This window comes from Magnolia sinica, chromosome 16, assembly GCF_029962835.1.
Source record: "Magnolia sinica isolate HGM2019 chromosome 16, MsV1, whole genome shotgun sequence".
Classification (NCBI taxonomy): domain Eukaryota; kingdom Viridiplantae; phylum Streptophyta; class Magnoliopsida; order Magnoliales; family Magnoliaceae; genus Magnolia; species Magnolia sinica.
Genome location: NC_080588.1, coordinates 48,826,968 through 48,836,255, shown reverse-complemented (window position 1 = coordinate 48,836,255; position 9,288 = coordinate 48,826,968).

The following is a 9,288-nucleotide window of genomic DNA, read 5'->3' as shown; positions in this document are numbered from 1 at the left end:
GTGGATCAACACACTTCCCTTATAGTGGGTTACAAAGTTGTGTGTAGGGTGGTAGAGTACCATACTAGTATTCTCCTAAAACCCTAACCTCCTCCATATATATATATATATATATTTGATCTTATCCCAGAGGAGAGGATATGAGAAGCCTTAGGCACCTTTTCCCCTTGGGTGTGTGAATCAGAGAAAGAAAAGAGAGTGTAGAAAGAGAGAGAGAGAGAGAGAGAGAGAGAGAGAGAGAGAGAGAGAGAGAGAGAGAGAGAGAGAGAGAGACCAAATGAAGGAGATCTCCATCCTCCTTCCACATCTTCTCTATCTTGGTGTAGTCGATCCTTATGGATGATTGTGGAATTCCTTGGCACTTACTAGAAGAAATTCCATGGGCTATGTAGATCTCTCTGATGTTGAAATAGATCGAGGAGAGATTTCCTAGGTTGGAGGACCATCATCGACATTAGATCAATATATACATTGTCAAAGTTCAGGTATGATCTAACCTTCTAAAGTTAGTTCTTGAATTCTTGAAATTATACATGATCATACTCAGGAGATCTTGAAATTGAGATTTTTTTAAACATTCAGAGAAAAGTACATTTCTCTGCACATCTCCAATGAAATCCCATCACAAAGAGCTTCTTAAGGTCATTAAAGTGCCCATCATGCTGCAAGACTCGACAATTATGTCATCCACATGATTTTTTAGTTTTTTGTACACCATGTCATGGAACAAGGCTGGATGGTATGTGGATTCGGTGTCCTTCAACTTGAATGGTATAACTCAATAGTAGAAGGCTCTATATAATGTGATGAATGATGTCTTCTCTCAATCTTTGGTTACCATCTTAATTTGATTGCAACTAGAGAAACCATATGTGAATAAGAAGATCTTGTAAACTATCATGTTTTCTAACAAAGTGTTGATGTTGAGGGAGTAAGAAGTTATCTACGACTGACCTTAATGAAGCCATAAAAGTTGATGCACATTTAGACCTTGCCATCCCTGTTTGGCACCAATACAATGTTAGTGGGCCATTCTAGGTACTTCAATACTACTAGGAACCCTGCATTTTACTACTCAATGACTTTTTTTTTTCCAGATCTTATGGATCCATTTTGATATCATTCTTCTTAGGTTTTTTCGTGCACTTGATTCGTGGCTTCGTCGGTAGATGATGTACAACCAGGTCTTCATGGAGTCTAAGCTTGTCTTCATATAAGTTTAGAAAACTATAGTTTCAAGAACTTAATCATTCTTTACATATTTGTAAGGGATAAGAATTTTCTAATACACACTTCCTTAGGGGTTTTAGATGTCCTTAAGTTGATAATCTTGAAATCGTTAAGAATGAAAATTGTCTTTTGTTTTGACCATTTTGAGGAGATTCTCTAATTTAAGAGTTTGGTCATCATCTTCCACACCATCGACTTTATTTAGACTCATAAGCTTAAAGTCTAGCTGTAGATCAAAATCATAAAAGTTGACTTCAAACCCCCAGACCTTCACAGGTAGGCTAAACTCTTTATCGCTCAAAATTTTTGAAGGGCTCTTTAGAAATTATTCATTTTTTGGTTTTTTTTTAGAGTTTTGTAAGATATTTAGTAGTTTTTATTTTAAACATTTGTTATTTTAAGGAATTATATGGATTTTTTTTTTTGGATTTTCATATATATATATATATTTATGTTTTTGATTTTTTAGGAATATTTAATATTTTTAGATTTTTAGGAATATTTATTTATTTATTTATATTTATTTTTTGGGGGCCTCGAGCAATAGCTAGTTCAAGGCTCCATTTGCAAGCTTCACGGATAATTTCATTACCAAGACTAGCAAGATCATGTCCCTCATTATGAGCTTATACACACGCTTCTAACGCCACCCGATTAGCTATTGCACTAGGTGCATTTCCCCAAGGGTGTCCTAAAGATCCTCCACCGAACTGTGATACGAAATCATCCCCAAAGATCTCAGTCAGGGTAGGCATATGCCAAACGTGAATGTCGCCTAAAGTCATATGCAGAACACCTGGCACAGAGGCCCAATCTTGAGTGAAATAAATATCGTAGCTTTGGTCTTTTTCAATAAAATCATCATGTAGTAAATCAACAAAACTTAAAGTGATGTCCTGTTCCCCTTCTAGTTTACCTACTACGGTACCAGAATGAATATGATCTCTACCAAACATACGTAACGCTTTAGCTAGTACATGAAAGTTATTTACATCGGCTTTTATTTTTATTTTTATTTTTTATTTTTTATATAGGCTGGCATCCTCGAAGATTTGTTGGTCGCTTATGCTATTAGGGAGAATTATTATCCAACCACAATCCCGAGCTCCTTTCCCCATGTAATTGGGACCATAAAAAATAAGAGGGCCTTTGCCATTGTGTCTAATTACCATTATTTCCATAGGATTGGGCTTTGACTTTAAGTCAAATTCCATCACTCTAGGATCGTCCTTAGCACATTGGAGCTCCTCCGACATTAGTTCAGTCAGTCAAGGGAAATTTTCGCTGCTTGCCCAAGTCCTCATCAGGTAGGAATGATATCCTTAGCTAGCCCTTGTAATTTATTCCCTAAGGTGGGTTCTAGCTTGTGCATATGAAGTCATAATCTTCATCCCATTACCATCGTCCCCCTTTTTTTTAATCACTACTTATTTGATAACCTCAGTTTCTCCCTATTAGTCGGTATGTATTGTCACGCCCTAAACTCGAAAAACGGGCTCATAAAATTTCCGATCGCCGAATCCAGTGCCGACAGCCTTCGTAGTGCCCCATTCTCAGCTCCCGGCAATCATATGCCAGATTCCGATCCTCGGATCCTACAAGGAGGATTTTCAGAATGATTTTTTTCTTTTGTAATGGAGCATAACCACAAGTTTACCCAAATCACAAAGGCAACATCATCATTACATATCCATTAATATAATCATTTGAATACAGTGCTGAAAGGAAAATACATATGTCAAATCCAAGCTTTATAAGTCAGCTACATGCTCTAAGCTCCACGCTGCTGCAACCTAACATCACCTGCACGCATCTAACGTGTATAAGATTATAGAAAGCTTAGAGGGTGGTATAAGTGTGTGTGCAAGCCAAGCGCCAAGTATACCATAAAGCCCATAAATCATACATCATCGGAATAAGCAGAAATACTGACAAGATCATGAATCATACGATATCAGAGTAAGCGGAAATATACTTGTAGGTCTATGAATCATACAATAACAGAATACGCAATGCGGATCAGCTATGCAAATGTAGAAGCCATATATCAGATGCCGATGATGCAATGCAATATGCAAATCCTGCTAAGTCCATCTAGGCCATATAAGTGTAAAAATATAGTAATCCAAAATGCTAAGTACTACGGATGCAATGTAATATGCAGTGCGAATACAATGACCACGCTGGAATGGGAAGTCAGGATGATAGTACACGGTATTGCAGGCTATGGGGTCCACCACAGGGGACTTCTATCCAAACCAGTCCCATACTTAAATTTGGATAGTCAGACTCAATGTGGTAAACTCCCGATCTCAGGTTAGTCGTATGCTCAACCGAAATCCTGGCCATGCGATGGTACACGTAATAAATAGTTACGCACCACCAGCCCGAGTGGATAGTGAATGAATAATTGAATGGATATGCAATTCCTGCTCAATAAGTCCACATATCAGTGCGGTTACTCTCTGAGAAAATCACTGGAGTCTATTACGTTCCACACCGACTGCCTTCTCCCTAGCTGCATAGCCCAGTGAGTGAAAGAGACCTCACTATCCGCCTAGCCAGTGGTCTACCAATACCTACTCGTCTCGTCGATAGCGGACCCATTTACGAGCTGGTCATACTCAGCCTAGCTCATAGCCCCCTCACTCGGGCGGATAAGGCCACACCCCCTTCCAACCAACCACGACACAGTGAGAAACACGGTCTCATGGTATAGGCACCGACGCTCATATTCCACTCGGTTTAGACGTTGGAGCATCTCCTTGTACCAAGGAGGTTCTGGAATTTTCACCCAAGGACATCCTACGTGCCTACAGTACTAAAACCAAGCATTTTCGATGTCCCATCTGACCATCCACGATGTGTCTGTGGAGGCCACGACCCTGATGTCGCTAGGGCGTATAATGATCAAGTCATATATATGCGAGATGCATGAGTCACACTATCTAGTCATGCAATAATCCTGCGTGTACAGCGTGATAATGTGGGCACTTCGTCTCATAAGGAGTCCCGTAAATAGTTTTTCCAATAGCGTATGCTATGATTAAACATTCCTCATATCCAGCATACATATGATGCGTATAGGCATGAATCATGGAGCTATACTAAGCATGTTATATGGTGATGAACTATCCTTCCAACGAGGATGGGCCTAAACAGCTAGCACATAACAAGTATGGGCCTATCAATAGGCCCTAGGGAGAGTTATAATGAGGACATTTAACCAACATTAATCTTATAATGTGGACGTCAAACCAACATTGCTCCCAAGGCATGGCCCGCCATAAAACATCATTGTATATACCATGGTAAAATTACACATGACAATGGTCCTATATACATCTCATTGGGCCTCGACCCATGGGCCTTAGATACATCAAATGGGCCACATCAATGGACCTTATGTATATTGCAATGGGCCATATCTCATGGGCCTTTGAATACATCACAATGGGCCTCAACCCACAGGCCCTAATACATCACAATGGGCCTCAACCCATGGGCCCCAAATACACTAATCGGGCCTCATTAAATGGGTCGTATCAACGGGCCGAATCAAATGGGTCGAAACAAATGGGCTTTATGTATATCAATCGGGTCCACCCTTATGTATTTTTGAGATCCAACCTATTCATAAGTTAACATAGAGGTAGATGAGGTAAGAGCAAAAACATCAACTTGATCGGAACTACTGTGGCCCTTGAGAAGTTTTGAAAGGGCGATATCACTGTCCCTACTATTTTCAATGGTGGGGTATGCTTGAACTATAGATCCGACTCATCATTTTACCCATGCCGTAAAATAACATTTCAAAATGGTTGGACGGTTTGGATACAAGATATGCATCATGGTGGGTCCCATAGGGATGGACAGCATGGATAAATCACATGCCTCATGGTGAGGTCCCCTGGCTGTCCAGCAGTCCAGCTAAAGTGGCTGGACGGTATGGATAAAACACATAGGCAAGGTGGGGTTCCACCGTCCAAGGGTGGATGGTGTAAATCAAACACATACATCAATGTAGGCTCCACCGTCCACAGCCGTGGACGGTGTGAATAAAACACATAATTCATGGTGGGTTCCACGTGGGGCCTACCACAAATTTTATTTACAATCCAACCCGTTAATAGGGTTACATGGGCCTGGATGAAAAGGAAAAACATATTTAATCCAAGACTTCTATAGTACCCAAATAGGGTTTCAATGGCTGACGTTCAATCCCGCTATTTCCTATGATGTGGGCCACCTGAGCCACGTATATGGTTGATTTTTGGTGGGGGCCACTGCCTTGAGGGGGCCCACAAAATGGATGGTGTGGCTGTTTAACGCACATCACGGTGGGGCCCATGTATGGGACCCATCTGGCTGCCGTCCAAGTGCAGCACGGTCTGCCTGCGCGCCTCTGGCAGCAGCAGCGACCTGCTGGCTACTGCATATATATATATTTTTTAAAAGACCTGTTTTTCTGAGGTTTTTCATAGGTGGGGCCCATATCAACAAAATCCACCCCACCCATTGGTTTTTACTGTTTAATACAGACCAAACGAGCCCAATATTGGGCGTGTTTCGGGGTACAGAAATGGCAGGTGGTTTTCAACGGTAAAGAAACTGTTTTCTATACTATGGCCCACCAGAAAATCGGATTGGTCCCATTTTTTGGCTCAACGCCTAAAATGATCCGCTAAATGGGATGGACGGCATGGATTAAATACATATATCAAGGTGGGGCCTGCATGAGCAGCCCACTTAAAACCCCCTTTTTTTTCCTTTTGCTGCTGCCGTTAGTACGCCCACTGTCAGCTCACAATTCACTTGTTGCTTGGACGCTGGACGGTTGCATATAACACATATGTTTAAGGTGGGCCCCACCCACATACATGCTATCTGGGTGGGCCACCAAATGGTTGGATGGTGTACATGAGACCCACATCAAGGTGAGGTCCCTTTGATGAACGGTTTGGATGTCTCACAACTCATTAAGTGGGCCACACAATCATATCATCACACATAAAACAAATGAAAAAGAGAGGGAGAGAGAGAGAGAGAGAGAGACACGTGTGATGGAGGGACCCTGACATTATGGGCTCTCCCTTGCATTCAATCATACATCAAGTGGGTCCCAATACATGTGGGCCCATCAAATCAAAGATCAACAGTGGAGATTCCTTCTCCACCAAAATGGAAGGTCTAGATGACCTCTATCCATACAAAGAAAATAAACATCATGATGGGGACCATGGAGAATGGCCCCATCATGGAATGATCATGAGAATCAAGGTAGGCCATCGGCCACACCTGGGGTCCAAAGTGAGATCCATACCATCAATCAGTAGGCCTCACTTGGCCCATCATCAAAACATGAAAAATCTAACCTATAAAGCACCCACCATTTGATCTTCTTGGTCCGATGAAAAGCTGAGCTCCTTGTACTTCACTTTGACGGAAGATGATGAGGTTTGAATGGCTAGGATGAAGGATTTGGGATAGAAAAGTGGGCCACACACATGCACTTTCTCTCCTTGAAAATGTTGGATGTGAGCTTATTTGGGTGCTTGGAAAATGTGAAGAGAAAGAGAGAGAGAGAGGGTGGTTATAAGAGAAGTGATGGGTGATGGAGTGATGAATTGAGGTGATGGTGTACTTGACATGTATGGGTGTGTAAGAGAGAAGGTGAGAAAGAGTTGACTTTGAGGTTGCTTGACTTGAGGAGAAAGAAAGCTTTGATTGATTGATTGAGTGATGGATTGATGAGACATGTTGTAGAGATTCTCTTGGGATTGCAATTGTGCGGTGTTTTCTTCAAAATAAACACCGACCTACATCTCCCTGCCAGGGTATCGGATCGGTATGGAAGATGCAGCGCTGGAACCGCGGTGACGGTGCGATCGCAATGATATTAGTCTCGGATTAAACCGACTCAGATATACGGGTTACGACTTAGGGTCATGCGCAAATGTCGATTATACATTGCAGGTTGTCGAAATTCGACGGGAAGGATCGTGGGAGTCGACAGAGCAGTACGGACTAGGATACGGGTCTTACACGTATCCCATTCTAGCAATACCAAGAATCTCTCGAGCTTCTATGATCTTACCTTTTTTTTGAAATTTAGCTCAGTAGTAGAAAATTTGTTGCTAGGCTAGGGAAATTGTTAGTGCTATGGTTTCTTACTCCTTTGATTGTCAAATTTTGTAGTGCCAAAATCACAATCTGTGTCTTGCATAGCACATTGATATATTTGTTCAAGGCAATGCATCACATGTATAAGGACAATGCTTCAAGTCAAGAACAAAGATCTACTTTAAGAAATGCAAGATCAAGTACATTATTCACTACTTTAAGCTTCAAAGTTCAATGTTTTAAAGCAACATCGAAAGACAAGTCAACTGCTCATAATTAAGACTCAAGGTGAAGTACAACTCATGTACTACAAATTAAAGCTTCAAAAGATCTCAAGTACAAGCTTCATCATGTGTCGAGATCTCAAGCTTCATGAACTTCAAAGATCATCTGTCATTTGAAGAAAAGAAGGTTCAATGCTCATATGTTATGGTTAAGGTATGAAAGGCCTTAGATTGACCTTAGGGTAGGTCATTTTGAATACATAATTGAATTGATTCATTTATAAGTGAATGGACTGTTCTTCGACTACTCCTGGACTTTGTTCGACTAGTCCTAACACTAGCTCGACCAGTCCAAGAAATTCCACGACCAGTATTAAGTTTATTACGGATTTTTAGAATTTTTTGTTAAGTCACGACCAGTCCTGGAGACTGCTCGACTAGCCGTGTGAACAGTGCATGACTCATTCACGACCAGTCCTGCCGTTATGACTCAAAGTCTAGCAACTATTTCTGGTTTCACACGACCAGTCATGGACAGGTCACGACCAGTCGTGGAGGTCCCACGACCAGTCGTGGATGGCCTACGATCAGTCGTGAAACGACTTTATCTTATCGCGCTCAAAATTTCAATTTATCTTATCGCGCTCAAAATTTCAAAAATCAGTAAGTCCTATGACTAGTCGTGGTGTACACAGGACCAGTCGTGAATGTGAATCTTCACCTATAAATAGAGCACGATTTTCAAAGTATTTCATTCAATTCAAGTATAATTAAGACATCACTTTGAGAGATAAGGTTGTAAACTTCTTAAGCTATATTGTGCATATTTAATATTCTCTTTTATTAGCTTTTTATATTCAATTTTGTATTCTTCATTCCAATCTCATTTGAAAGAGGGATTGAAGTATTCCCACTTCTTGGAATCAAAATCAAATAGAGCTAGCCCAACTTGATTTAATTTAAAATTAATTTAGAACCTAGAACCATTTCATAAGTGAGTGTGGACAGTGAACTTCTATATTCGAACTTTTACTCCGACTTGGTTCTTATGGGCTACAACAAAAGGAGAATATCCAGGTATTTTACATTATTGTAATTTCTTTTGTTTTGGTTTCTTTTGAAATTGAGCCAAAAAATCTCATTCTTTTGGTTATCTGAGGTGATCCAGAAAACTCAGAGTGTGGGATTTTTTGAATTTTGTAAGCCCACTTGAAAGATAAAATTGTGAGGGTTTTAGGTGAACCTGGAAAAACCTATTTTCATAGTGAACGCTAATATCCATTGTGTGAGGATATTAGGAGTGGAGTAGCTGTGTGGCTGTTGTTTAACAGTTGGTGTACACACAGGCGAACCACTATAATTCTTTGTATTTTGTGGATGTGTGGTTTATTTTCTATATCTTTTATAATTCAAGATTGTGGGATGTATTTGTGGATATGAATGTTGTAATCTTTACATTTTAGCATTGTAGGGAATGTTGTAATAGCATAGATTTTCTTTCTTGCTATTTCCTTTTTATTCCTCTTCAGTTTGAGTTTTTGATATATAAATCGTTCTAGTAAGGTTGTCCGGCCATAAACCCTTGGTTTTTATGGTGTAAGGTTGTCCTTAGAACAACATTTGTATCAACCTCTCAGTACTAGAATTTTGAGGTTGCTTTTCATTTCCGTATTGTGGATTGTTTATAGTGCTATCTTTCCTTTAATTGTTT